The sequence below is a fragment of the Panthera pardus genome, unplaced genomic scaffold (genome assembly GCF_024362965.1).
Source record: "Panthera pardus isolate Hobbes unplaced genomic scaffold, ASM2436296v1 HiC_scaffold_1, whole genome shotgun sequence".
NCBI lineage: Eukaryota > Metazoa > Chordata > Mammalia > Carnivora > Felidae > Panthera > Panthera pardus.
The window spans coordinates 81,339,967-81,367,735 of NW_026526654.1; the positions used below are offsets into that span (position 1 = coordinate 81,339,967).

Sequence of the window (27,769 nt, forward strand, 5' to 3'; positions counted from 1 at the left end):
CCCCCAAAGGCTTAAACCATAGATATTTATTATTAAACACAGTTTCTGATGGGTAGGAATCTGGAAGTATTTTAGCTGGGTGGTTCCAATTCAGAGTCTCATGTGATTGCAGTCATCTGAAAGCTGCATGCATGTCCCTTGACATGACAGCTGGCTTTCCACCAGAGTAGGTGATCTGAAAGAGAGGCGGAAACCATAGTGTCTTTTATAACCTGGCTTTAGAAGTAATATACCATTTGGGGCACCTGGGTGACTCAGTCATTTAAGTGTTGAACTCTTGATTTTGGCTCAGGTCATGATCTCATGGTTATAAGATTCAGCCCTGTGTCAGGCTGAGCATGGAACCTGCTTAAGATTCTCTCCCTTCTTCTCACCCCCACCCCCACCCCCATCCCCACCCCCATCCCGTGCATGCTCTCTCTCAAAAAAAAAAAAAAAAAAAAAAATGATGCCATCACTCTCCGGCACAGACCCACCCTGATCTACTGTGGGAGGGACCCACACGAGGGTGTGAATACTTAGAGGCAGGGCTCGCTAGAGGCCATCTTGAAGCTGGCTGCCACAGTTATATAACGTGTTAGTTTGATTTTGTTACTTCACTTTGCTTCATTTGGATCAAATGATTGAGTAACATAGTTTCCTAGCTGGAGAATAGGTTGAGAGGATAATTTTCTGCTGCTGGCCCCTCCTCCTCATCTAGCTCCATCTAAATGAGAAGTTTACATAACGTGATCAGGGACTACCAGTGGTTTTTATGATCTTCCAGACAGTCTGAAAGTTGAGATGACCTACAGGCAGACTTATAATTACAGGTGATAATAGCTACAATTTTTATTTTAACATGAATTAATTTACTTCTGGGAGGTGCTTCATGAAGTCTGGTCCCTAGCTTCTAATTTATTGAAGTAAGGGGTTTTTTGCAGTAGTAATCAGAATGAGGTGGGACTAGGTGGCTAGTGAAGGTCATTTACCTCGCTGAAATAAACCATAGGCCCAAAAGGGTTGAAAAATATCACTTAAAATAAGCATCAGTGGTTTGATTAAAATTCTAATGCAAAGCACTAAAGAAGTCCAATCCAAGTAAGTGCAAGGAAATGGTTAAAAATCATTAACCGTTCTGGGGCTCCTGGCTGCCTCTGTCGGTAGAGCTTGTGACTCTTGATCACAGAGTTGTGAGTTCGAGCCCCATGAAATCTTTGGGAAAAAATCATTAACCATTTTATTTTAGTCATTTATTTCACCATGTGCGATGAACTCTTATGAACTCGTAAATGAGATGAATTCATTTATTTTATGATATTTCATATGCCATGCTAAATGCAGGTTTTGTAACATAGCAAAAAATAAATAGCAATGTAAGGGGGAACATGAAACATTTATTGGATCAAACAGTATAAAATCTGTATACTGTTTAATCATTTGTATAAAATCATTCTGTTTCTAATGCTTTCTAACACTGTGGAAAAGACAGTTTTAAGATTGTGGCAGAAAATGTTTTATGACAAATTGATAATGCCTAAATGTTCTTTAGAATTCTAGTCCTAAACATTGTTGGGTCAGTTTGCATTTTAACTTGCTTGAAGAACGTCCATTAAGTTGTGTAAAGCATTTATGCCCGACTGACTAGTTATAGAAGGCCAAATACAAGTTTAATCAAATCTTGCACCTGTATTTAAGTTCTTTACTACATAGAATGGTGTATAGAGCATACCAGCACCAGACTGTGCACTCTTTTGGCTGTTGTAATTTCTGGTCACGTGGGCATATTTCACAGCAGCTTTCACCCTCAATTATTAGGAGGCACTATTTTGCTAATCAGGAAAGAAATTTCAGAGAATTCATTTTACTTTCCAAATATAGTTTGTTGTGCTTAACCAATAAAATGTTTGGTGTCAGTACTGATTAGCTTTAGGATGAGATCCCCATGATTCTTATAGTGAGAGGCTGTAGTCTATTTTTTCTGACTATGGAATGTATAAACCCTGTAAGTTGCTCAGTTGAGTCTTTAGAGCTTACAGGAGGCAGTTAAATGGAAAAAAAAATCCTGGAATAAATTGAGAATTTTTGTAAAATGAAAGGGCAGAGAGATACAGAAACTTGGGAAGTGTTAATTTTAGGATATTATGCCAAGAATAATGAATATATTTACTACTTTTTACAAACTCTTCCCTTCCAGGACAGAAGAACAAGTTAAGTGGCTTCACCAGGAATCAGTCAGGTCCATTCTGTAAGACAGGTCTTTTCAAAAACTCATTAAGAGACACCAAAGGAACATGATAACCAAATGTAATGCGTAGACTTTGATTAAATCCTGGTTTGAGGGGCGCCTGGGTGGCTCGGTCGGTCAAGCGTCCAACTCCGGCTCAGGTCACGATCTCGCAGTATGTGAGTTCGAGCCCCGCGTCGGGCTCTGTGCTGACCGCTCAGAGCCTGGAGCCTGTCTCAGATTCTGTGTCTCCCTCTCTCTCTGACCCTCCCCCGTTCATGCTCTGTCTCTCTCTGTCTCAAAAATAAATAAACATTAAAAAAAAATTAAAAAAAAATTAAAAAAAATAATCCTGGTTTGAGAAAAACTGCTGCAAAACCTATTTGGGGGGGATTTTAATATGCCTAGCAACAAGCTGTATTTGGGAGTGTACATTTTATTTTCCTAGATGTGTTGTTAATGGTTATTACGTTTGTGTCGGAGAATTGCCTTTTTTTTTTTTTAGGAGATGTATCTGAAGTATATTTAGAGATGAAGTTACCTTCAGTGTTCGGGAGGGTGTGTGTGTGTGTGTGTGTGTGTGTGTGTGTGTACATGTGTACAAATAGGAAAACACGTGATAGTGTTAAATGTTGAGTCTGTTGTAGATATAAGCAGTTTTGTCATACTGTCAAGTTTTCTGAAGGTTCGAACATGTACCATAAGTTGGGAGGGAAAAAATCCTCCTCCGGATATTACCTGTTTTTTTACTCAGCTTTACAAAGACCGCAAGAGAGTGTATCACTGCTTACAGCCACTGTCTCTACCTTCCTCTGCTATGAACTCTTTGGCATCCAGGCCAGTCAGGCTTTCATTCCTGCCTCCCACCGGCACTGTTCATTTCCACATCAGCATCGACATCCGTGTTGCCAGATCTTGTGGTCATTTCTCAGCCCTCACTTTCCCTTTCCCTCTCAGCAGCGTTTGACACAGCTCCTCGTTCTCACTGACTCTTGGTTCTCTTACCTCAGTCCTTCTCCTTTGCCTTTTTAGTAGTTGATGCCGATTTCCCTCCCCTTTAAGCATTGAAATGCCTCGGAACCCAGATCTTGTCTCAGTTTTCATTCCCTCCCTAACTAGTCTTCTCCTGTCCTGTAGCTGTTAGTACTGTATAGATGCTGAAACTCCCAAGTGCCTGTCTCCAGCCCCAGCCTCTGCCCAGAGCTTCAGGCTCACGTATCGATCTGCCTACTTGATACGTTCACTTGACGCCAGGTAGATAGACAAAGTTCAACATTTAATATGTCTAAAACTGAATTGCTTGAGTCTCATCAGTCACTTCTCACCTGCAAACAAAACAGAGCACCTCCTCCCTACTCACTGCTTCCACATTCTTCCTCCTCTCAATACTAGGCACTTCATTCTTACAGTTGCTCAAGTGAGAAAGCTTGGTATCCTCTCTGCCTCTTTTTCCCTCATACTATACATTTAATCCCACAACACATACAGTCAGCTCTACTTTTTTTTTAAATGTATTTATTCTTTTTTGAGAGAGAGCGCACGCCCACGAGAGTGGGGGAGAGGCAGAGAGAGAGGGAGTACAGAGCCTGATGTGGGGCTTGAACTCATGAACCCTGCGATCATAACCTGAGCTGAAATGAAGAGTCTGTTGCTTAACCAACTGAGCCACTCAGGTATCCCCAGTCAGCTCTACCTTTTTTTTTTTTTTTTTTTTTAAGTTTATTTATTTATTCTGAGAGAGAGAGAGCAGCATGAGTGGGAGAGGGACAGAGAATCCCAAGCAGGCTCTACACTGCACAGAACCCAACGCGGGGCTCGATCTCACAAACCGTGAGATCATGACCTGAGTCGAAACCAAGAGTCAGACCGTTAACCAGCTGAGCCACCCAGGTGGCCCCTCTCCTTTTAAAATCTATCCAGAACTAAGCACGTCTTGAACTGTCACCACGACCATCTTAATCCATGCCACCATTCTATGACAGATTAGAACAGTTTCTCAAACTCAGCCCTATTGACATTTGCAGCCAGTAGTTCTTTTTGGGGGGATGGGCTGACCCATGCATTGTAGGATACTTCGTGGTATCACTAGCCTTTACCCACTAGACACAAGTAGCAAGTGCCTCTCACAGTTGTGACCACCAAAAATGTCACCAGACATTGCTAAAATGTCCCCTTGGGAGCAAAATTGCCTCCAGTTGAGGACCATTGGATTATAGCAATAGTCTCCTCTTCTCCCTACTTCCTTCCCTCCCCACGGTTTATTCTCCATCTGCCAACCAGTGTATCACTAAAAACATCAGTAAGGGCATGTCATTTCTTTGCTCAAAACATTCCAGTGGCTTCCCTTCTCACTAGGCTCAAAATCTATACGTGCCTACAGATTCCTTCTCTACACACGTGCACACACACACCCCTGTTGGAGAGCAGTTTATTGCCATTGTTTAAAGCTTTTTCTCTTTATGCAAATGGAAAAGGACACCCCTTTCACTAGGTAGATGCAGCCCTTTATGCTACTTTATTTTTCTTTACTGCATCATATGCCAGTTTACGTGTTGTATTTATTGAGTGAATAGCAAAATAAGTACAATTGTAATAAGGTATACAAAGTCTACGATTTTAATAATATGTACAGTTGTACATAATGCAAATATAGCCAAAATAAGTGCTGAAATTTCAAGAAAGGCTTAGCACCTAACCTAGCCCAGAGATTTTTAAAAGATCTCTCAGAAGAAACGATGTCCAAATAAGACTTCATCTGGTAGTGGGGTGCCTGGGTGGCTCGGTTGGTTAAGCGTCCGACTTCGGCCTAGGTCATGATCTCGTGATTCGTGAGTTCGAGCCCCGCGTCGGGCTTGGTGCTGACAGCTCGGAGCCTGGAGCCCGCTTCCAGATTCTGTGTCTCCCTCTCTCTCTGCCCCTCCCCGATCATGCTCTGTCTCTCTCTGTTTCTCAAAAATAAATAAATGTCAAAAAAAAATTATAATAAAAAAAAAGACTTCGTCTGGTAGTATAGAAGGAGAGAAAGGTATTCACAATAGAGGGAGAAGAGAAAGAGAGGAGCAAATGATTAGTTCAGTTTCAAACTGACTCTGGGGTCCCTCCGTGAGATTATTCCATCAGGCAGTTAAGAGATGTGAGTCTTGATCTCAAGAGAGACATCTGGGCTGTAGATACAGATTTGGGAATAATCAATAAGTAGGCAGAAATGAGAATGTTTACATGTCATAATTGGAAGGATAACCTTGAAACGTAGTCTGATAAACTGAGGACATTCCTGATCACGTGCCACGGGGGAGAACGTAGATGAGAGACTGACGGTGTGCCTCTCGAAGACAAGGGAAATGAATGAGTTAGGGTCAGTTAGATCACTTGTACTTTAGAACTCCTTACCTCACTTCAGCCTGGTTTAAACTAAATAATCGTTCTTCCTCAGGGCTTATCAAGAGTGTTGATCACATCAGACAAACAGAGCCTGCAGGTTGGGAGATACAAGTTCTAAGACTCTACATTTTCTGCCTTTAGAAAAATCAGTTTTTCTCTTTTTTTTCTTCTAAGATTTTATTAAATTCAAGTTAACCTATAGTGTAGTGTTTCTCAGATGTAGAGCTCAGTGATTCATCACTTACATACAGCACCCAGTGCTCATCACAGGTGCCCTCCTTGATGCCCATCACCAGCCCCCAACAGCTCCCCTCCAGCAACCCTTAGTTTGTTCTCTGTAGTCAAGAGTGTCTTACGGTTTGCCTAGGAAAATCAGTTTTTCAAACTTGGAAATTTGGGGGTGTGAAACCTTTAGGGTGTGGATTATGAAGTTCTTGTCTCATTCTTCTACTTTGAACTTGGAGTAGTAAACTAACATGTTTTAGTCTAATGGTCATTTGTTATACAGCAAACTGCTCCACAATTTTGTGGCTTTAAAAAATGTTTATTTCTCACAATTCTGTATGTAACTGTACAGTTTTTCTGCCGGTCTCACCTGGATCCACTCACACAGCTGCGGTTAGCTGGCAGCTGGCCCGGGGCAGAAGGGTCTAAGACGGCTGCGCTGACATATCTGAGGCCAGGGTGCTTCCTGCCAGTTGGGCATCTCTCTCTGTCTCCGAGCAGGGTCTCTTCATTCGTCATCTCCCTTGGGCTTCCTACCATGGCAGCAGAGTATTCCAAGAGGGCAAAAGCAGAAGGCTACAAGGCTTCTTAAAGCTGGTCTCACAAGTGGTTTGCTATCGGTTCTCTTGCATTCTGCCACACTGTTGTGTGTGCTGATTCTCATGTAAACTTCACAACAGTGCTACAAAAAGTAAATATCATTATTATCTTCATTTTCAAAATGAGAAAACTAAAGCTCAGCACCAGTAGTTTGACCACAGGCACCAGACGAGCAAGCCACAGAGCAAAACATGGGTTTCAGTCTCTCCTTACCAACCAGCAAACTCTGTGATGTTAATTTATCTGAGCCTGACTCCTCGTCTGTAAAATGAGGGTACTACTACTCTACAGACTTAATTTTCAGGATTGAATGATTCGCTTTCTAAAGTACTGAGCAAAAGCAGTTCAAGATGGCAGCGTAGGAAGGTCCTAAACTCTTGTCCTCCCACAGACACACCAGATTTACAGCTACATGTGGAACAGTTCCAGAGACGGCACCTCTACAGCAAAGGATAAAAGGGCCACATAGAGACCGGTAGGAGAGGCAGAGGTGTAGTCTCGCTGACCACCCCATCTCCAGCACAGCAGCCCACAGCCGGAAGAGAGCCCACAAATACGGCACTTCTCCCTGGGGAGCAAGGGATTCCTGCCTCACGTTAGTCCCCCCAACTCTTGTGATCCGCGTCGAAGAGACACACCTTTAAAACAACTGGCGTTTAAAACCAGCGAGGCTTACGTGTCTAGGAGAACCAAAAGGCTGCTAGGAACTGAGATCCTTTCTTAAGGGTCTTGTATGCAGAGTCACTCACCCCATGGCCCGGCACAAAAGCAGCGGTTTGAAAAGCACCTAGACTTGATATGAAGGAGCTTCGTTTGCTAATCTTGAAGCATCTGCCAGAGGAGTAGGGACTTGTCGCAGCTTCCTCTGGGGACAGAGGCACTGGCAGGTGCCATTTTTGTGCTCTCCTACCTTGCTGGCACCAGCAGGCACGAAACAGTCACGGCACCCTTCTGCCCCACTAAAGCTGGCAAGCATACCCAGTCCACGTGCTCCCCCGCTACATTGCTAAAGCTGGCAGGCGTGCCCTACCCCTGTGCTCTCCGGCTGCCTTTTTAAAGCTGGCAGGTGCATGGTCCACATAGAGGACGCCCCTTGATTGCCTGGCTGTGGAAAAGACACTCAGATCCAGGAAGCCCAGAAAGTTCCAAATAAGATGACCCCAAAGAGTTCTACACCAAGACAAATGATAATTAAAATGTCAAAAGTTAAAGAGAATCTTAAAAGCAGCAAGAGAAAAACAACATGTTACGGATGAGGGAACCCCTATGCAACTATCAGCAGGGTTTTTTTGGCCAAAACTTTGCAGGCCAAGGGAGTGGCATGATATAATCAAAGTACCGAATGAAAAAAAACTTCCAACCAAGAATGCTTTACCCAGCAAGGTTATCATTCAGAATTAAGGAGGGGATAAAGAGTTTTCCAGACAAGGAAATACTGAAGGAATTCATCATTAAACTGGCTTTACAAAAAGTGTTAAAGGAATTTCTTCAAGCTGAAAAGAAAGGGCACTAAGAAAACATATAAAAGTAAAAAATCTCACTGGTAAAGGTAAATATGTAGTAAAGGTAGTGGATTAATTACTTAGAAAGCTAGTATGAAGGCTAAAAGACAAGTAGTAAAAAGTAACAAATTTAATAGTTAAGGAATACACAATTAAAAGATATAAAATGTGACATCAAATAAAACATAGGCAGAGGAATAAAAATGTAGTTTTAGGTTGTGTTTAAACTTGCTATCAACTTAGACTGTTAGGTATAACATATATAAGTGTAAATCTCATAACCACAGAACAAACTTGTAGAAGTTATATAAAAGATAACAAGAAAGGAATCTAAGCATAACACTACAGAAAGTCATCAAACCACAAGGGAAGAGAGTAAGAGAATAATAAAGGAACAGAGAGGAGCTATGAAACAGAAAACAACAAATGGCAATAAATACACACTTACCAATAATTGTATGTAAATATACTACATTCACCAATCAAAAGACACAGAGTGGCTGAATGGGTAAGAAAAACAAGACCCTCCTATATACTACCTGCAAGAGGCTTCACCTGCAAGAACATACAGACTGAAAGTGAAGGGATGGAAAAACATGTTTCATACAAATAGCAGCCAGAAGAAAGCTGGGGTAGTTATGTTTCTATCAGAAAAAGAAAAGCTATCTTTTGATATCTTTTCAAAACATAAACAGAATTGACAGACTTTTAGACTAAGAAAATGAGAGAGGGCTAAAATAAAATCAGAAGTGAAAAAGGAGAAGTTACAACTGCTACCAAAGAAATACAAAGGCTCATAAGGGACTACTATGAATGATCATATGCCAGCAAATTGGACAACCTAGAAGAAATGGATAAATTGCTAGAAGCATACAATCTTCTAAGACTGAATCATGAAGAAATAGAAAATCTGAATAGACCAGTTACTAGCAAGGAAATTAAGTCAGTAATCAAAAAACTCCCAGCAAAAAGTCCAGGACCAAGCAGCTTCACTAGCGAATTCTACCAGACATTGAAAAAAAGTGTTTTTTTTTTTCTTTCTTCTTTTTTTCTCTGTTTAAGTAGGCTCCACGCTGGGCATGAACTCACAACCCTGAGATCAAGACCCGAGCCGAGATCAAGAGTTGGACGCTTAACTTACTGAGCCACCATGGTGCCCAGGAGATTTTTGTTTTTCAGAGATTTAATGCCATTCTCTATCAAAGTCTTCCAAAAAATGGAAGAGGAGGGGACACTTACCAACTCATTTTATAAGGCCAGCATTACCCTGATACCAAAACCAGACAAGATACCATGGAAAAAATACTATAGGCCAATATCCCTGATGAACATAAACGCAACAACCCTAAACACAGTATTGGTAAACTGGATTCAACATACCTTAAAAGGATCAAATATCATAATCAAGTGGGATTTATTCCAATGATGTAAAGATGGTTGAATATCTGATGATTGCAAATCAATCAACATACACCACATTAACAAAATGAAGAGTAAAAATAATCTAACCACCTCAGTAGGTGCAGAAAAAGCATTTGACGAAATTTAACATCACTTTATGATAAAAACTCCCAACAAATTGGGTATAGAGGGGACATATCTCACCACAATAAAGGCCATATGGTCAATTTGTTTACAGCAAAGGAGCCAAGAATAAACAGTGGGGAACGGACAGTCGCTTCAATAAATGATGCTGGGAGAACTGGATATCACATGCAAAAGAATGAAAATAGGGTACTGTCTTATACCATAAACAAAAATTAACTCTTCATGGATGACGTACTTGAATGTAAGACCTGAAACCATAAAACTCGTAGAAGAAACTATAGATGATAAGCTCCCCAACATCAGTTTTAACGATGATTTTTTTTGGAATTGACCCACAAAGGCAAAGGCAACAAAAGCAAAAGTAAACAGGTGGGACTACATCAGACTAAAAAGCTTCTGCATAGCAAAGGAGATCGTCAATGAAATGAAAAGGCAACCTACTGAACGGGAAAAAATATTTGCAAATCATATATTTGATAAGGGGTTAGTATTATAAAGAATTCATACAACTCAATGGCAGAAAAACAAGCAATCCAATTAAAAAGTGAGCAGAGAACCTGAAGAGACAGTTTTCCAAAGAAGACATACAGATGACCAACAGGCACATGAAAAGATGCTCAAAATTACTCATCATCAAATAAACACAAATCAAAACCACAATGAGGTGTCACCTAACACCTGTTAGAATGGCTGTTATCAAAAAGACAAGATACCAAATGTTGTCAAGGTTATAGAGAAAAAGGAACCCATGTGCATTGTTGGTGGGAATGTAAATTGTTGCAGCCACTGTGGAAAACAGTATGGAGGTTCCTCAGAAAGTTAAAAATAGAACTATTATATATCCAGTAATTTCACTTCAGGGTGTTTATATGAAGAATATGAAAACCATAATTTGAAAAGATAGATGCATCCCTATGCTCACTGCAACAGCATTGCAAAGTATTTACAATAGCCAAGATATGGAAACAAGTGTGATACACACACACACACACACACACAATGGAATACTGATTGGTCATCAAAATGAAGGAAATCCGCCATTTGGGACAACATGGATGGGCCTTGAGGGAATTATGCAAAGTAAAATAAATCAGAGAAAGACAAATACCCTATGATTTCACTTATATTTAGAACCTAAAAAAACCAAAAGAAAACTCATAGGTGGAGACAACAGATTGTGGGTTGCCAGAGAGGATGGGTTTTGGGGGGTGGGCAAAATGGGTATGAAAGGGATCAAAAGGTGCAAACTTCTGGGGTGCCTGGGTGGCTCAGTCAGTTAAGCGGCCGACTTCGGCTCAGGTCATGATCTCACAGTCCGTGAGTTCGAGCCCCACGTCAGGCTCTGTGCTGACAGCTCAGAGCCTGGAGCCTGTTTCAGATTCTGTGTCTCCCTCTCTCTGACCCTCCCCTGTTCATGCTCTGTCTCTCCCTGTCTCCAAAATAAATAAAACGTTAAAAAAAAAAAAAAGGTGCAAACTTCCAGTTATAAGTAAGTCATGGGTTGTAACGTACAGTATGGTGACTATAGTCAATAATATCATTTTGCATATTTGAAAGTTGCTAAAGTTTCACAAGAAAAAAATTTCTTTGTATGGTGACAGATGATAATTAAACTTACTGTGGTTCAACTGATGAACGGATAAAGATGTGTGTGTATATACAATGGAATATGACTCAGCAATCAAAAATAAGATCAAAACGGAAGGGGGCACCTGGGTGGCTCAGTTAAGCACCTCTCTCTCTTTTTTTTTTTTTTTTTTTTAATGTTTATTTACTTAGAGAGCACAAGTGGAACAGAGAGAGGGAGAGAGAATCCTGACGCAGGGCTTGATGCAGGGCTGGGACTCGTGAACCGTGTGATCATGACCTGAGCGGAGATCAGGAGTCAGATGATCAACTGACTGAGCCACCCAGGCGCCCCACGTGTCTGACTCTTGATTTCTGCTTAGGTCATGATCTCACAGTTTGTGAGATCAAGCCCCACATTAGGCTCTGTGCTGACATTGCAGAGCCTGCTTTGGATTCTCTCTCTCCCTCCCTCTGTGATCCTGCCCTGCTCGCCCACACTCTCACCCTCCCAAAAATAAATAAATAAAACATTAAAAAAGAAAGGCAAACCATAAGAGACTCTTAAATGTAAAGAACAAACCGAAGGTTGCTGGAGGGGAGGTGGGTAGGGGGATGGGCTGAATGGGTGATAGGCATGAAGAAGGGCACTTGTTGGGATGAGCACTGGGTGTTATATGTGATGAATCACTAAATTCTCTGGAAACCAGTACTACACTATACATTAACTTGAATTTAATTTAAAAAATTTTTTTAATGTTTATTTCTGAGACAGAGACAGAGCATGAGTTGGGGAGGGGCAGAGTGAGAGGGAGACACAGAATCCAAAGCAGGCTCCAGGCTCTGAGCGGTCAGCACAGAGCCCGACGCGGGGCTCAAACTCAGAGACCGTGAGGCCATGACCTGAGCCAAAGTCGGTTGCTCAACCGACTGAGCCACCCAGGCACCCCAACTTGAATTTAATTTTAAAAAATGTTTTTTAAATAAACTTACTGTGGTGATCATTTCCCATTGTATATAAATACTAAATTATTATGTTGTACACCTGAAGCTAGGAAGTGTTATATGCCAGTTATACCTCGATTTAAAAAATAATGAAAATTTGGGATGCCTAGGTGGCTTAGTCAGTTGAGAGTCCAACTTTGGCTCAAGTCATGATCTCACAGATTCTGAGTTCGATCCCCTCATCAGGCTCACTGCTGTCAGCGCAGAGCCCGCTTTGGATCCTCTGTTACCTCTCTCTCTCTCTCTCTGGCCCTCCCTGACTTAAGCTCTCACAAAAAAAGAAAAATAATAATAAAAATTAAGCACTTAGCAGAGTGCATGATACAGAACAGAGACTCAAAAATGTTAATTTCACCACCTTCCTCTTATTCTTCTCAAGTTTCTTTATTAGGAGATGTTTTTATGCATGTCATTTGTCTTTTTATCTTAAAACTTATTATTAAGGGAGATGGTCATTAACATTCCAATGTTAGAGGAATAATAAAGAACATTCCATCTGATGGAATTAGTTATTTATTATAACACTGTGATCTTAGCTGTTCTACCCTAAGGTGTTAATGTCTGATGATCACTTAACGTATTACTCCTCCAGAAATTACATTTTCAGAGGAAATAAAATGCCAATGAAGGAATAGAATAAAAGAATTTTAGGTTTTGTGGCAAGCCAGCGAAGAAGCTAAGATTAGGAAAGGGATCTCTCAGAGGTGTTCCTTGTGGTCTGTCTACAGACCCGGGCCAGCCCTGGCAATTTATCAAGTCAATCATGTATACAACTCATAGATTTGGGTTTGTATAGATAAAAGGGAGAGATTCCTTTTAATGAATTCAGATCACCATGTGGTATTCTTTCATTTGCAGATGTGACATTTAGGTAAACACAGATGCAGTCACTACTATTAATGCAAACTACAGTGCTGACAAGTTTTGGGCCTGTTACGGGCTGAATTGTGTCCCCTCCCAAATTCATATATCGAAGCTTTAATTCCCAGTACCTCAGAATGTGACTATATTTGGAGGGCAGGTCTTAAAAGGTCATTAAGTTAAAATGAAATCTTCAGGATGAGCCCTAATCCATTATGACAGGTGTTTTTATAAGGAAAGGAGATTAGAATACAGACCTGCTCATGTGCAGAGGGAAGACCACATGAGGATCCAGTGAGAAAGTGACCATCTACACCCCAAGGAGAAAGGCCTCTGAAGAAACCAAACCTGCTGACACCTTGATCTTGGACTTGTAACCTTCAGAAATAAATTTCTATTGTATTAGCCACTCATGTCTGTAGTCGTATGCTATGGCAGCCCATGCAATCTAATACAGGGGCCATTTCTACCCTTACACCTGATGTTTAATAATTGATATTTTTTCAAAGCCAAAAATTTTTGTTACAGGAACAGAAATCAGGTATGAATTGTAGGAAACTTTTCCAAATTAAGTTATGATCTAGTGTTTGAAATAGAATAGATTAGAAGTATCTTCTTATTCTTTATCCTACCACCATGGCTATAATCCTTTTTCCTTTTATTTCTTTACCCTCCTTCACCCTACCCTATCCGACCCTATCCAACACACATCCGCTCCACGTAGCTGGCTCTTTTACCTTCAGTCTTTATATTTTCAGATATGTTCTCTTAACAGGCTTTAGTTATTTTCCCTAAACAGCAGGAAAGTCATCCATGTTGTTTTTAGTCTTCACTTTGTAGAAGAAACACTTGAATAGCCCAGTTGAAGGAGGAGAGAGAGCCTTAACATTTATGGAGTGGCTATTTTATGCTAGGTACTAGGTTATTCACTTGACATAAACCATCTAGTGAGAAAACAGCAGTGGCCCAATTTAGAAAAAGAGGAGGGGTGCATGGGTGGCTCAGTCGATTGAGGGTCCGACTCTTGATTTCAGTTCAGGTCATGATCTCGTGGTTCGTGGTATTGAGCCCTGCATTGGGCTCCATGGTGTCTCTCCCTCTCTCTCTCTGTCTCTCTCTCTCTCTCTGCCCCTCCCCTGCTCATGAGTTCTCTCTCTCTCACTCGCTGTCTCTCAAAAAAATTTTTAAGAAAGAGAAGGAATGGGGTGCCTGGGTGGCTCAGTCAGTTAAGTGTCGTCCTTTGGCTTAGGTCATAATCTCACAGTCCGTGGGTTTGAGCCCTGCATCCGGCTCTGTGCTGACAGCTCAGAACCTGGAGCCTGCTTCAGATTCAGTGACTCCCTCTCTCTCTCTGCCCCTCCCCACTCATGCTCTGTCTCCATGTCTCAAAAATGAATAAACATTAAAAATAATAATAAAGGGAAGGAAAAGCAACAGTAATAGACTCGTGACATCATTTCGGAATGTTAAGTCTCTGGCCATTGCCCTACTTTCTGTATACTTAGCCCTGCCGCTATCAGATCCACAATACCTGATGGCTATGAAAAGCACCTTAACTATTTAAACCCCTAGATGTCAGTCATTTTGTGAGCTATGAAAGCCGCATATCCTTGGGGTATCTTTGGGGAGTGGCCCTGGAAATAGAATGGGGGTACTAATCCTTCTGAGAATCTGTCACTGACAGTCATTAGTAATTTGTGTGTGCATGCCCCTTATTGGGAGTAACCAAAGGAAAAATGGAAAAAGTTGCTATCCTTTGGACTACTCTAATAGTTACAATAGTAACAGTAGTCAAGAAGGGACAGCTAGCCCTAAGGATATTGGAAGCATGCCTGGTCTGGTGTAAAATATCTTTCACCTACTTGTGAAAAAAAAAAGTTTGAAATGGTTTCCCTTGGGCTTGGAATTCTGAAGAAAAGGAGCCTAAGGTTGTGTTAGCCCTCTACATCGGGGTTCAGCGAACTGTGGGTCCAGTTTAGCCTGAGCCCTGTTTTTGTACATCCCTTCGCCTAAGAAGGAATTTTACGTTTTTAAAGAGTTGTTAAAAAATAACAATATGACAGAGACCTTACGTGGCCCACGAAGCCTAAAACGTTTACTGTCTGTTCCTGCAGGAAAAGTTTGTCATCCCTTGCATAGCATTGTAGAGGATCCGTTTTGCATTTTCCATTGAAAGACTGGTGGTATACTGCAGACTACTGAATACAAGAATTTTTTCTGAACACTTGTCTTTCGTAGAATTCTTCAATTTTAGGCCCTATAAAATACTGACAAGTTCTCTCTCACGTCTTAGTTTGTGAGGGCTGCTCGAATACAATACCGCAAATTGGTGGCTTAAGAGAAATGCATCGTTCATATTGTGTCTCAGTGCTGGAGGCCGGATGTCTAAAACCAGTGTGTCGGTGTGGATGGTTCATTGTGAGGAAGAATCTGTTCCGTGTCTCTTCCTAGCTCCTGATGGTTTCCTTGCAGACTTCAGTGGTCCTTGGCTTATAGACATAGTGCCCCGATCTCTGTCTCCATGTTCACGTGGCATTCTCCTGGTATTTCTGTCTCTATGTCCAAACTTCCCCCTTTTTACTTGGACACGGTCATATTGGTGTAGGGCCCACCTTTGTGACCTCATCTTAACTTTATTATCTGCTAAGAGCCTATTTCCATATAAGGTCACATTCACAGGTACTGAGGCTTAGGATCACAGCATCTTTTTGGAGAACTCCGTTCGACCCAAAACATTTTCTAATCGTTTTACAGATAAGAGCACCGAAGCCAAGAAAGTGTAAAGAAGTCATTCAGGTTCTATAGCCATCTAGGAGCAGGACTAGTATCAAAATGTAGATCCTCTCACTGGTCCACTTCTTGTTCACCTACATGCTTTACACCATCAGACACAATTGTAGAATAATGAGGTTCATATCAAGTCTGTCGTACTTGCTTATACTAGTTGGATTATTCCAGTTGTCTTTTAGGTGTTTTGCAATAATCACAGATAATAAGTTATAGATGGATCAGAATTAATCCATAATTTCCATTACAGAAACCAGCGCATCTTGTACCAATTTTTGTGGAAAACCATCTTTGTGGGGCGCCTGGGTGGCTTGTCGATTGGGCGTCAGACTTCGGCTCGGGTCATGATCTCACAGTTTGTGGGTTTGAGCCCCGCATCGGGCTCTGTGCTGACAGCTCGGAGCCTGGAGCCTGCTTCGGATTCTGTGTCTCCCTCTCTCTCTCTGCTCCTCCCCCGCTCACACTCTGTCTCTCGCTCTCAAAAATAAATAAAACATTGGAAAAAAAATTTTTAATAAAAAAACCATCTTTGTATAATGCCTAGTGAAATAAGTCTGTCAGAGAAAGATAGATACCATATGATTTTATTCACGTGAAATTTAAGAAAGAAAACAGATGAACAAAGAAAAAGAGACAAACCCCAAAACAGACCCTTAACTATAGAGAACAAACAGATGGTTACCAGAGGGGCGGTGGGTGGGGGGATGGATGAAATAAGTGATGCGGATTAAGAAATACACTTCCCACGATGAGCAGAGTAATCTATAGAATTGTTAAAACCACATATTGTACACTGGAAACTAATATAACACTGTATGTTAACTAAACTGGAATTAAGATTTTTTTTAATCCTTGTATATTTAGTTCAGAAAGAATTTATGAAGGTCTGTTGTTACTAGAGAGTATCTAAGCATACAGGGAAGGTATAAGCTAGGTAGTAGTCGGTGAAACTTTGTGGAGAGAGTGCACTGGTCTGGACCCGTGTTTTGCCTGTTTCAATAACATTTATGGGCAGGTGGCTCCTCTAGAGGTTCTAGTCCCAACTGTGCTACAGATTCTAGGATTGAAGGCTCATTTTTTGTACCTTTGACAAATCATTTTAAGCCTTAATTCCGGTTTCTTTAAAAGAAAAAAATCAGGTTTTCAAAAGTACCTTATACCTCTAGGATTCTAATTCTGTGAATGTGATGAGACCTTTTTGCATTTGTGAGCTATCTGTTGGTTTGGGACAATACAGTTAATTTCATACTAAAGATTATATGGTAAACCTCTATACAGACTACGACTTATCCAGCCTACCTGGAGTAGTATGTATGAGTGTTAATTGTGGGGTCCCAGTATTTGATTATAAAAACTTCATAAAGTTCCCTTTGGATGCATTCTAGTGTATGCTGCATTACAAGTGGGAGAAATATTGCTGGACTGTCGTATTTTCTGTGATAATTATTGGCCAGATTTCTGAGTGAAGAGCTAACTTTAAAAGACTATACCCCAGAGATAACCTAATATTTCTTATCATTGGCATCCCAAGGAATGGAGTTTAATTGCACCTCCTTTGCACTCTTGGTATTTTTTACCTCTCAGGCAACCTTTCATGGGAGACACTCTCCAAGATGGTCCTGGTTATTTCCTGCCCTTGTGAGGTCCCCTCCCATACCTAATAGGATTTGCCTATGTAACCAATAGGATATTGTGGAAATGACAATGTGTGACTCCTGAGGCTAGATCATGAAAGACACTTTAGATTCCAGTTTGCTCTCTTGAATCACTCTAGGGGAAGTCAGCTGCCATGTCATATGGACACAGACAGCCCTGTAGAAAGGTCCAAGTGATAAGGAACTAAGGCCTCCTCTCAACAACCAGCACTGACTTGCCTGGCATGTGAGTGAGCCACCCGGGAAGTGGAGCGTGCAGCCCTCATCGGGTCCACAGAGAACGGCAGCCCCAGCCAACATCTTGTCTGCCACTGAGCCACGTCCAGCTAAGCCCTCCTGGAGTCTTGGCTACAGAAGCATTAATAATAAATGTTTGTTGTTTTAAGCTACTAGGTTTGGGACAAATATGCTGTGCAAAAATAGGTAGCAATACCACGTTTGTTGATTCTGTTCCTGTTTTCAGATCATTGTTTGTGTCTATTATCTCCTAATAGATTTGTATCTACTGAAGGGCGGAGTTCATGTTAATTCACTTTGATATGCCTCAACTGAGGTTATTACAGTACTCTGAACATATTTTAAATGCCATGTGATTGACTCGTATAAAGGCTGGAACACCTGCATTGCACCGATTGCTGTTGTTGGAAAGATGTAAATTACCTTTACTATTTCATTTGGAAATAAATGTATTTTTTTAATGTTTATTTATTTTTGAGAGAGAGAGAGACAGACAGAGCACGAGTGGGGTAGGGGTAGAGAGAGAGGGAGACACAGAATCCGAAGCAGGCTCCAGGCTCCCAGCTGTCGGCACAGAGCCCGACGCGGGGCTCGAACTCACGGACTGTGAGATTGTGACCCGAGCCGAAGTCGGACGCGTAACCGACTGAGCCACCCAGGTGCTCCCAGCGTAGTGTTTTAAATAGGTTTCCTTAAAAAGAAATTAGAGTGTTGGGGCACCTGCGTCGCTCAGTCGGTTAAGCATCCAGCTTCGGCTTAGGTCACGATCTCACAGTCCGTGAGTTCAAGCCCTGCGTCGGGCTCTGTGCTGACAGCCCAGAGCCTGGAGCCTGCTTTGGATTCTGTGTCTCCCTCTCTCTCTGCCCCTCCCCTGTTCATGCTCTGTCTCTCTCTGTCTCAAAAATAAATAAACATTAAAAAAAAATTTTTTTAAGGGAAAAGAAGTTAGAGTGTTTAAGGGGCACAGTCCGTGGAGTGTCCGACTCTTGATTTCAACTCAGGTCATGATTTGGGGATCGTAGGATTAGGCTGCACATCGCGCTCCACACTGGACATGGAATCTGCTTGAGGTTCTTTCTCTCTGCCCCTCTCCCCAACTCGTGCGCGTGTGCTCTCTCTCTCTCTCTGTCTAAAATAAGAAAAATGAATAAATAATTTTTAAAAATAAAAAGTAAAATAAAAGAAGTTAGAGTGTTTAAAAACATAAGTGAAACAAAAATATAGTTATTTATAGGGAACTTAATATTTTAACAAGTAGCTAAACAAATAGAGGGGAAAAGACTCATAGAATCAGGAAGAGCTGTTAGAGTTGGTCATATTTAAAAAAATTACTGAGAAAAAGAAAGTCCTTTTTTGCTCGTTTGTTTTTATTCTTTATTTGAAAATAATTTCAAATATGGGTAAGTTGAAAAAAACAAGAACTCGTGTATACCTTCTACTTAGATCCACCTATTAAGATCTTGTCTCATTTGCTTTATCACTTATGTCCCTGTATCCTCTTGCCTCAGTGGTGTGTTTATAGGTGTATATGTGTGGTGTATATGTGTGTGTGTGTGTCCATATACATGTATGTGTATATGTACGTGTGTATGTGTACTTACGTGTATATGTCCACACATACAATATTTTTTCTAAACCGTTTCAGGGTAGCTTACGTATATCGTAGCCCTATACCCCTAAATTCTTAAGTATATATAGTTCCTAAGAATTGCAGTTAACAAACTTCCATTAAGTTCAACATTGATACTTTACTGTTTGTAATCCGGTTTTGTCCGTCCATCTGGTAATGTCCTTTTTGCCACCCCCCTCCCACCCCCCCACCCCATCCCAGTACAGGACCAAGTAGAGGGTCATGCATTTGAAGTAGTTTTGCTCTCCTTTAATCTGTAACCTTCCCATAGACCTTCTTGGTCTTTTATGGCATTGGCATTTTGGAAGAATACAGGTTCCCCTCACACACATTTTTTGGTAGAATGTTCTTCGTTTGGGGTTTATCTGGTGTTACCTTGTAATTACATCCAGTATCCGTTTAAATGTTCTAAAGTGAGAAAACAGTATTCCATTCCAAGCATCCGTTTTCAAGGAAAATTCAGGTCACACTTAGTTTGAATTATTAGAAATTGAAATGGAAACCCAAAACCTGTTGTAGAATCCACTTCTTAGAAGATGTTTAGAATAAGAACATTTTCTATCTTTTGTGATTCTGTAAGTAGTATTGGTTGGCCCGACAACCGGATTTTCAAAAGTCAAGAAATGCTCGGCTTTGGGATGACCTGAAGTGGTTTTATTTCAGCTTCATGGTGAACTCAGCCCCCGAAAAGCCCGTGGTATCTTTCCGTGGAAACAAAGGATTTTTCTCCCAACTATTGCTACATTTTTGATGGTCGTTGTGAAGTCCTTACCATCTGTCAGACACTGAAGTGGATGGTGGGGATACAGAGAGGAGTATAAGGCACACTTCCTATGCCACACTGTGTATTAGAAGACTGCCAGAGAGGCCAGCACCCCGGAGAGGCCAGAGCCTGTGCGTGGGGCCAGTCTGTAGCCATCCTGGAGTCGGGGAGGCCCGATGCGCCTTTCTGCCCGGAAGGAATCCCTGTTGCTCCTAGAAGAGTCACATCCATCTGGACGAAAAACCTAACCTTGCTGCTGCTTGGCATTTTTACCTGTTCTGGCGCATTAAGAATGACTAAATCATACTGAATAGTTTAGTGCAGGCAATCCCTTAAAAGACTGCAGGATAAGACAGATGATTTCTTTTAATGCTCAAATTCTTGAATCGTCCGTTATTCTATATTATGTGCGGTGTCCAGGAACTCACTGAGAAAATAGCACTAAACTTTTAATTGTAGTTCTATTTACTTATGCATCATTTCCAACAGTGTCACAGGTGAATGGTTAAACCTTATTTTAAGGTGAAAAATGTTCTTTTTAAGTCTGAAGATAAAACAGCTTTGTATCTTCTGATGCTGTGCACACAGTTATGACTTTGTTCTTGATTCTTCATCTGGCAGTGTTCTAGGCAATTCCTGGAAAGACTGATATTTTCATGTAATTCTCATTATGAGACTTAAGAAAATGCTATCTATTCAAGGTTCTGGGTTATATTTTGTTAATACAGTAATCAAATACCAAGCTAAAGCAAAGAATCTGTGGTTTTATATTCTCAGAAACATGACTTTAAAAGGCATCTAGGGAACAGAAAGGAATTCAAGAATCCATAAATCTAATATGATATTGGGAAAGATTTTTTTTAAGTAGCTGTGTATAGTCCTTGATTATATGTTGGTAAATACAGACCAAAGAGAAATATTCTGTTGATAAGTGTGTATTTTAGTTAAAATAATTCTCTAATAAATCTCTCAAATAAGCTAACTTCAGCAGTCTTCCTTTTATTAACACTAAAAGGAAAGGAGCACAGATTCTTTTAATTCATGTAGTTTTAAATGCAGTTAACTATAGTATATAAATATACTTGATCTTTCAAACTACCTTGGTTGTTGGGCTTCCCACAGTAGGGACAGTATTGCGAAGCATAAACTAAACTCTGAATCTGATTTTATTTTATTTTTTATTTATTTATTTTTTAATGTTTATTTATTTTTGACAGAGACAGAGCATGAGCAGGGGAGGGGCAGAGAGGGAGGGAGACACAGAATCTGAAGCAGGCTCCAGGCTGTGAGCTGTCAGCACAGAGCCCGACACGGGGCTTAAACTCACAGACCGTGAGATCATGACCCGAGCCGAAGTCAGATGCTCAACCGACTGAGCCACCCAGGTGCCCCTGAATCTGATTTTAAATGGAATGTAGATTACATAGAAGTTCTTTCTTATTTATGCTGTTAATATTGATTAAGAATTGACTAGGTTGTCTTTAATTTAAAAATCCTTACTGCTTTGCACAGAGCTTAGAGAGCAGAATGCAAAGCGTTTCCAATTCCTTAGCGCACATAGTGTGCTCTGACATTGCTAGGTGATTCTTGTTAAAATGAAAACTGGTTGAATATGGGAAATTTTATATGAGTCAACCTTAAAATGGATTTCTTTGTAACTTGACTTCTGCCTTCCTCTCTAGCTTCCTGTCCCGCCTCAGCCTGCCTTGAACTTCATTGCTTAGCGACATGAAACAGCTTGCCATTTCCTTGCTCACCTCTAACTTTCACAATTTAGAGTTGCACTCTCCACTCTGATAGCCCCTACCTGCACGTAGCTATTGAAATTTAATTTTAAATTCATTAAAACTAAAGTAAAACCCTCATTCCTGTTGCACTAGCCGCGTATGAAGAACTCAAAAGCCACATGTGATTAGTAGCTGCCTGATCACAGAAAGTTCTACTGCACAGTGTCCTTAGAGTCTTTTGTTCCACTACAGCTTGCTCTTCTTCCTTGTCTATTTAAAGCCTACTTTTTCTTCAAGATTTATATCGTGTGTCATTTAGTGCAAGAAACACTTCCAGCCAGTGCTGTTCATTCCCAATGTCTGTGTTAGATTTTTCCTTTATTTTTAGCACGTTGCCTTCATTATTGGCATTTTACTGTTTGCAAATTTAGGTTTAAGGGCTCCTGGGTGGCTCAGTCAGTAAAGTGTCCAACTCTTGGTTTCAACTCAGGTCACAATCTCATGGTCCTGAGATTGAGCCCCACGTCAGGCTCTGTGCGGAACACAGAGCCCGCTTGAGATTCTCTCTTGCCCTCTCTCTCTGCTCCTCTTCCCTACGTGCATGCTCTCTCTCTCAAAATAAATAAATAAACATTTTAAAACAAAAACTCTAGGTTTATATCATGTATGCCTTCCATTTTAGGTGTCACTTTTCAGATTCTGCCTCCTAAATATTCTTTGAGTCTATCTCTTTTTTCATTCTAAATATAGTGGAAACAGCATAGCCTTAGATCTCATTTTAAATCAGGCCCCTCCCTTTACTACCTTTGTGATCTTACCTTTAATCTTGTGGACCCTTAGTTTTCTCATGTATAAAATGGAAAACTAGGTATTCAACTTAATGATTGAAGGTTGTTATGAATTGAGTGTTTGTGTCCCTCCAAAATTCCTATGTTGAAATCCTAACATCCAACGTTGTGTTAGGCAGGTGTAGCCCTCAGGAATGGGATTAGTTTTCTAATAAAAGAGACCCTCAGAGAGCTCTCTGGATACAGCAAGGATACATTAATTCAAGGATACACAAGGATATAACAAGAAACAGCAGTCTGCAACTGAGAGAGGGTCTCACCAGAACCCAGCCATGTACCCTGATGCTGTACTTCCGGCCTCCAGAACTCTGAGAAATAAATTTCTGTTGCTTACAAGCTCCCTCACCCCCACCCTCCCCACCCCCGTCTATAGTGTTCTGTTATAGCAGCATGAGCTAAGAGAGAGGTCATAAATATATATAATTAGAAAAGAACAGTAAATGCTATTTTTTTTTAAGATAACAATGCAGCATAGGAGGGGGAATCACATAATTTTAAAGTGGTATGACCTATTTTTTCTCCTTTCTGATTTATTTTTAAATAACTGATTTTTATTAAATTAATTGTTTCTAAACAATTACGTACATATCCAACCTTCTCAGTTCTCCGAGTTTTTGGAGAGACTCTCTAATAAAGAACTTTCAGACCTAGACCGATATATCTATTTGCATTGTGAAGAGTTCAGAATATATTTTCACCAGGCATGTACTTCATAACTGATATGATCAATCACGTATCCAACTATGCCTTTGACATTTCCTCTTGAATATCTACTGCCACGTTCTTCATCTAAGCCCTCCCAACTACAGAATCTTCTAGCTAACTTCCCAGACTCCAGGCCCTCCCTGTTTTCGCCCATCCTCTGTGCCTCTGTGTCAGTCCTTTGTCTCATTTTTTTAAGCTTCTGTTTCCTGTGTCATCGTTCTACCTTTTTGCCTCAACATTAAGGCCTTTAGTATCTTCGTTATACCTTACCTGTCAAATCTTTTAACCATGTAACTTCCTATTATTCTCATTTTTCTACAGAGGCAGATCTTTTTTACTGTGCCATTGATACACCATGCTCAGTCCTACCTCCTAGTTCTTACTATGTTGTGTGTTGTATGAAACAACATGGTATATATGATAGAAAGGTGGAAATTTGGCATTAACTGTATTCATTTAGTTTTACCGTTATGGTTATTTTGAAATAGGAAGTAACGAGTCGTGTGTGGTGCCTTATGGATAAAGGGCACGGGCTTTGGTCTGGGACTAAATTCTAATAACTCGCCTCCCACGAGAGCTGGGTGACCTTGGGCAAGTTCTTCCATCTGTCTGAGCATTAGTTTCCTTTATTTGTAAAATGGGACAACGTATGACTGCTATAAGGTGGTTGTTAGGCTTACACGATGTACCTAGGGAGAACACTTATCACAGTGGAACACGAATGTCGATGTTATTGTGGTTAATTATTTAGAAATAGATTCGATTCTGGGTGGCGGAAAACTCTAAATGACAGTGGCTTAACAAGTTGGAAGTTTATGTCTTTGACCACATAAGTCTGCATAGGGATCTAAGACTGGTATAAGATCCTGAGATACCAGGGAACTGAATTTCTGGCTTGTTGGCCATGCCATATTTGGCCTCCAACTCATGCATGAAAATGGTGGCATTTTCGTTCTAGGTATCAGGATAAAGAAAGGTATGACAGTGAAGGAAAAACCATGGTATGTGCTCTGTTTAGGGTAGGCATCTGAAGATATCTCATGACATTTCCATTTACGTGTCATTAGCTAGAACTTGTTCACACAGCTACACTGAGCGGCAAGGGAAGCTGAGAAATGCAGTCTTATTCTCAGCAGCCAATATTTTGATTGCCAATATTCAAGCTAAAAATTTTATTGCAATAAGAGATGGGAAAATCCCTTGCCACATACTATGTTTATTAAAGTTACAAAATTATGAGTTTTTTTGACACCAATATTGGTTTGATTCATTGTTTTTACAAGGAAATATAAATGGAGCATAAGGAGAGAGCCTAATTTTAACAAAGTAGAGAAGTTATATTACTTAATGTTGATCTCAGTTTAAAAAGCTAATTCTACATGTGAAGGTTTTAGAGAAAAGAAATTGAACATTTTAATCACAGTAACCAGTGAGAAAAGAACTTTTAGTAAATTTATAGCAAATTCTATGGAATAAGCATTTATTCAGTATATGAGTACCGAATGGTAATGTTGTTTATTGAAGAAGGTAGGGACAGATTTGGGAGAGAGTCCGGTTAGTTTGTTGAACACATTAAGTTCGCGGTGCCTGTTAAAAGTCCAAGTGGATCTGTCAAATAGATCAATTATTTTAAGAGAGCCTAGGGGGAGAAATCGGGATATAACACTGTTTTTTTAGCCTACAGATGGTGTTTAAGGCATGGAACTGAATGAGATCACCCAGGAGAAGTACACGGAGGGAAAAGGGAATAGGTCCAGCCCTTGAGTTGTTCTTACTATTTAGAGGACAGAGAGAAAGAATAGCCAATAGAAGAGTAAGAAGTAGTGGGAAAATAGTAGAGTTGGGTATTTTTAAAACTCAAGAGAGTGTTTTAAGGACGGAATCATCAGCTATGTCAAATGCTTCTGGGAGATTGGGTGAGATGGAGACAGGAAATGTCCACTGGATCTGGCGACATAGACACCACTGATGGTGTCTTTCGTAAAAGCAATTTTAGTGGAAGAGTGCGGAGAACTGCTGCCATATTGGAGTAGGTTAAAGGTGAGTGAGGGGATCAGGGAGAACACAATTGTCTTGAGAAGTTTTGCCGCAAAGAAAAGAGAAGTGAGTAGACAGGTAGAGGTGAGAAGTCACAGGACAGTATTTTGATGGGAATAAGCTAGCAGTCAGTTTTAAACCTTTCTGAGTGGTGTTAAAAGGGGTATTTACACTTTAAAAGTCCCTGCAGAATCAGCCGTATACTTTTTTTACATACTGGACTTAAAAAGTGTCCACATTGCCTTGCTTTTCACAAGGGAAAAAGTTCAATGTTTTCTGTCTGAATTTCAAAATTCAGTGCATTCTGTCTAGTCACGAGTACATGTTTCTAGAAAAACTTGTGTTAGTGTAAGCGTTTTCAGAAGCTATCCAGTTGCTAAAACATTTTACAATGTAATCCTTCCAGTTGACAAAAATAGTAGATATTTTATTGAAATAATTGGAAAATGCCTGCAAAATACCAGCATTTAAATAATTACATTTCAGTGCATATCTTTTGCTGAGAAAATGAAATTAAGTAGAATGTTTCATAGCTAGTCAATAAAAATTCTTCTATCGAACACTCTATGTTCCAGGCACTATTTGAGCTGCTAATAATACCAACAGTGAATGGTTCCTGCCTTCAAGAAATGCTTACATTTTAGGAGGTGGGGGTTGGGGGTGGGGAAGACAACAAGCACATACAGAGCACTTGGTACTTAACATAATACTTCTTGGTACTTAACGTAGTATTAGCAAATACTATGAATAAAATAAAATCGAAAAATGTAGTAGAGAGTGACTGGGATAACTACTTTTGCTAAATGGCCAAGAAAGGCCTCTTTGAGGTGACCTTTAAGACTATTCTTATAATGGGTGAAAGAGGTTCAAGTGTAAGTGTCTTGAAGCAGGATCGTATTTGGCTGGTAACAGGAAAATGAGAAGGCTAAGGGGCCTGTGATATGGAGTAATCTAGAAACAGAATGGTAGGAGATATTCAGAGAGTTTCTTTGGGCTTCTAAGGAACTTGGATTTGGGTTTTCTCCTTAATAGGAATCCATTAAAAGGTTTTAATCAGGGAAGGGACAGGGCTAGATTTGTGCTTGGAAAGGTCAGTCTGAATGCTGTGTGGAATAGACATAGGCATCTACAGTAGTCCAAGTGAGATCATGATCGTGCTGACTGAGACTGTAACAGTGGAGATGGTGGAGAATGGTTACGTCCAGGATGCACAGGTGGATTGCGTATGGGCCATAGGGGAAGGAGAATGTCACGTTCAGCAGACACTTAAGTACCTGTCCTAATGCAGTGCTATGTTAGATAACAAGCATACAGATTGACTTAAGCAGCTATGTCCCTTCCTTCTTGGATAGTAAGTCTTCATGCTTCTTCCCATTTTGGTGTGTTAGTAAACCACCTAAATGACTGCATAATATTAACTTTCTTGCTACTTAATTATATATTTTTCAAACAATTTGTAGAGGTTTTGACTGCCAGTTCCAGTAGAGGCCATTGTTTTATAAACACTCCTGTGTATGTCGTCTTGGTTAAGTGTCCCAACTCCTAGCACAATGAAACATACCACATATAAAAGTTTCCACAGATAGTTCTGAAGCACCCCACCTCTCTTAACTCCTGTCTTGTTTTCTCTGCCTGCTTGCTGTTGGCTCCAGCTTTGATGCCCATTTGTTCTGGCATGAGATGGTGATTCTGTTGAAAATCATAAAACACTCCCTTCAGTAAGTCCTGAGGCACTTTTTTCCCCATCTTCCCCACTTCTCAGGTCGTCAGGGTTGTTGAAGAAAGCGATCTCTGCTAAGGAGAACCCATCTGTAGAAGCATAGCCTACAGATTAAATACAACTGAACACTTGTTCACATGTTAAAATGGACTTGAAATTTCTTCCCACAGAAAATTCTGACTTTGCCTGCATTTGTCTCCCTTCTCATTAAGATAACCTTCTATCAAAGCAAAAGCCCTGATTAGGAACCTCAGTTTCCATTATAGATTATTATTAGCCTTATCACCTGCTTGTCTGGCCTCTGATGCACGTGGTTCTGCTCTTAATCAGCAGCATAGAATATTTGTACTCTCCCAGGGTCAGCAGACTTTCCATGGAGAGTCTATTATGGACTGAATGTTTGTATCCCCCATAAACTCTGCCCTGCCATGTGATGGTATAAGGAGGCAGAGCCTTTGGGAAATACTTAGAATTAGGTGAGGTTATGAGGGTTGAAACCTCATGAGTGAGATTAGTATCCTTATCACCTCATCTAATCCTAATGACCTGGCCAAAATCTTGCTTCTTTTCTCTCCTTTCCACCATGTGAGGAAGCAGCAAGGAGTTGGCAGTCTACTACCCGGAAGAGGGCTTTCACCAGAACCCTACTGTGCTGGCTGGATCTTAGACTTCCAGCCTCCAGAACTGTGAGAAATAAATTTCTGTTGTTTATAAGCTACCCAGTTTATGGCATTTTGTCACAGGAGCCCGAGCTGTCTAATACAGG

At 40.6% G+C, this 27,769-nt stretch overlaps 2 long non-coding RNA genes across 2 annotated transcripts in view; one reads left to right on the forward strand and one right to left on the reverse strand.

Annotated features, from left to right (window-relative positions):
- Positions 1-27,769, forward strand: part of LOC109266101 (uncharacterized) — a 90,770-nt gene that overhangs the window by 8,249 nt on the left and 54,752 nt on the right. The window lies entirely within an intron of this gene.
- LOC109266102 (uncharacterized) lies at positions 12-6,382 on the reverse strand. Its single transcript, XR_002079550.2, has 2 exons — positions 6,183-6,382; positions 12-175 (listed from the first exon to the last, which is right to left on the reverse strand). It is a non-coding gene; the product is annotated as an uncharacterized LOC109266102 (long non-coding RNA).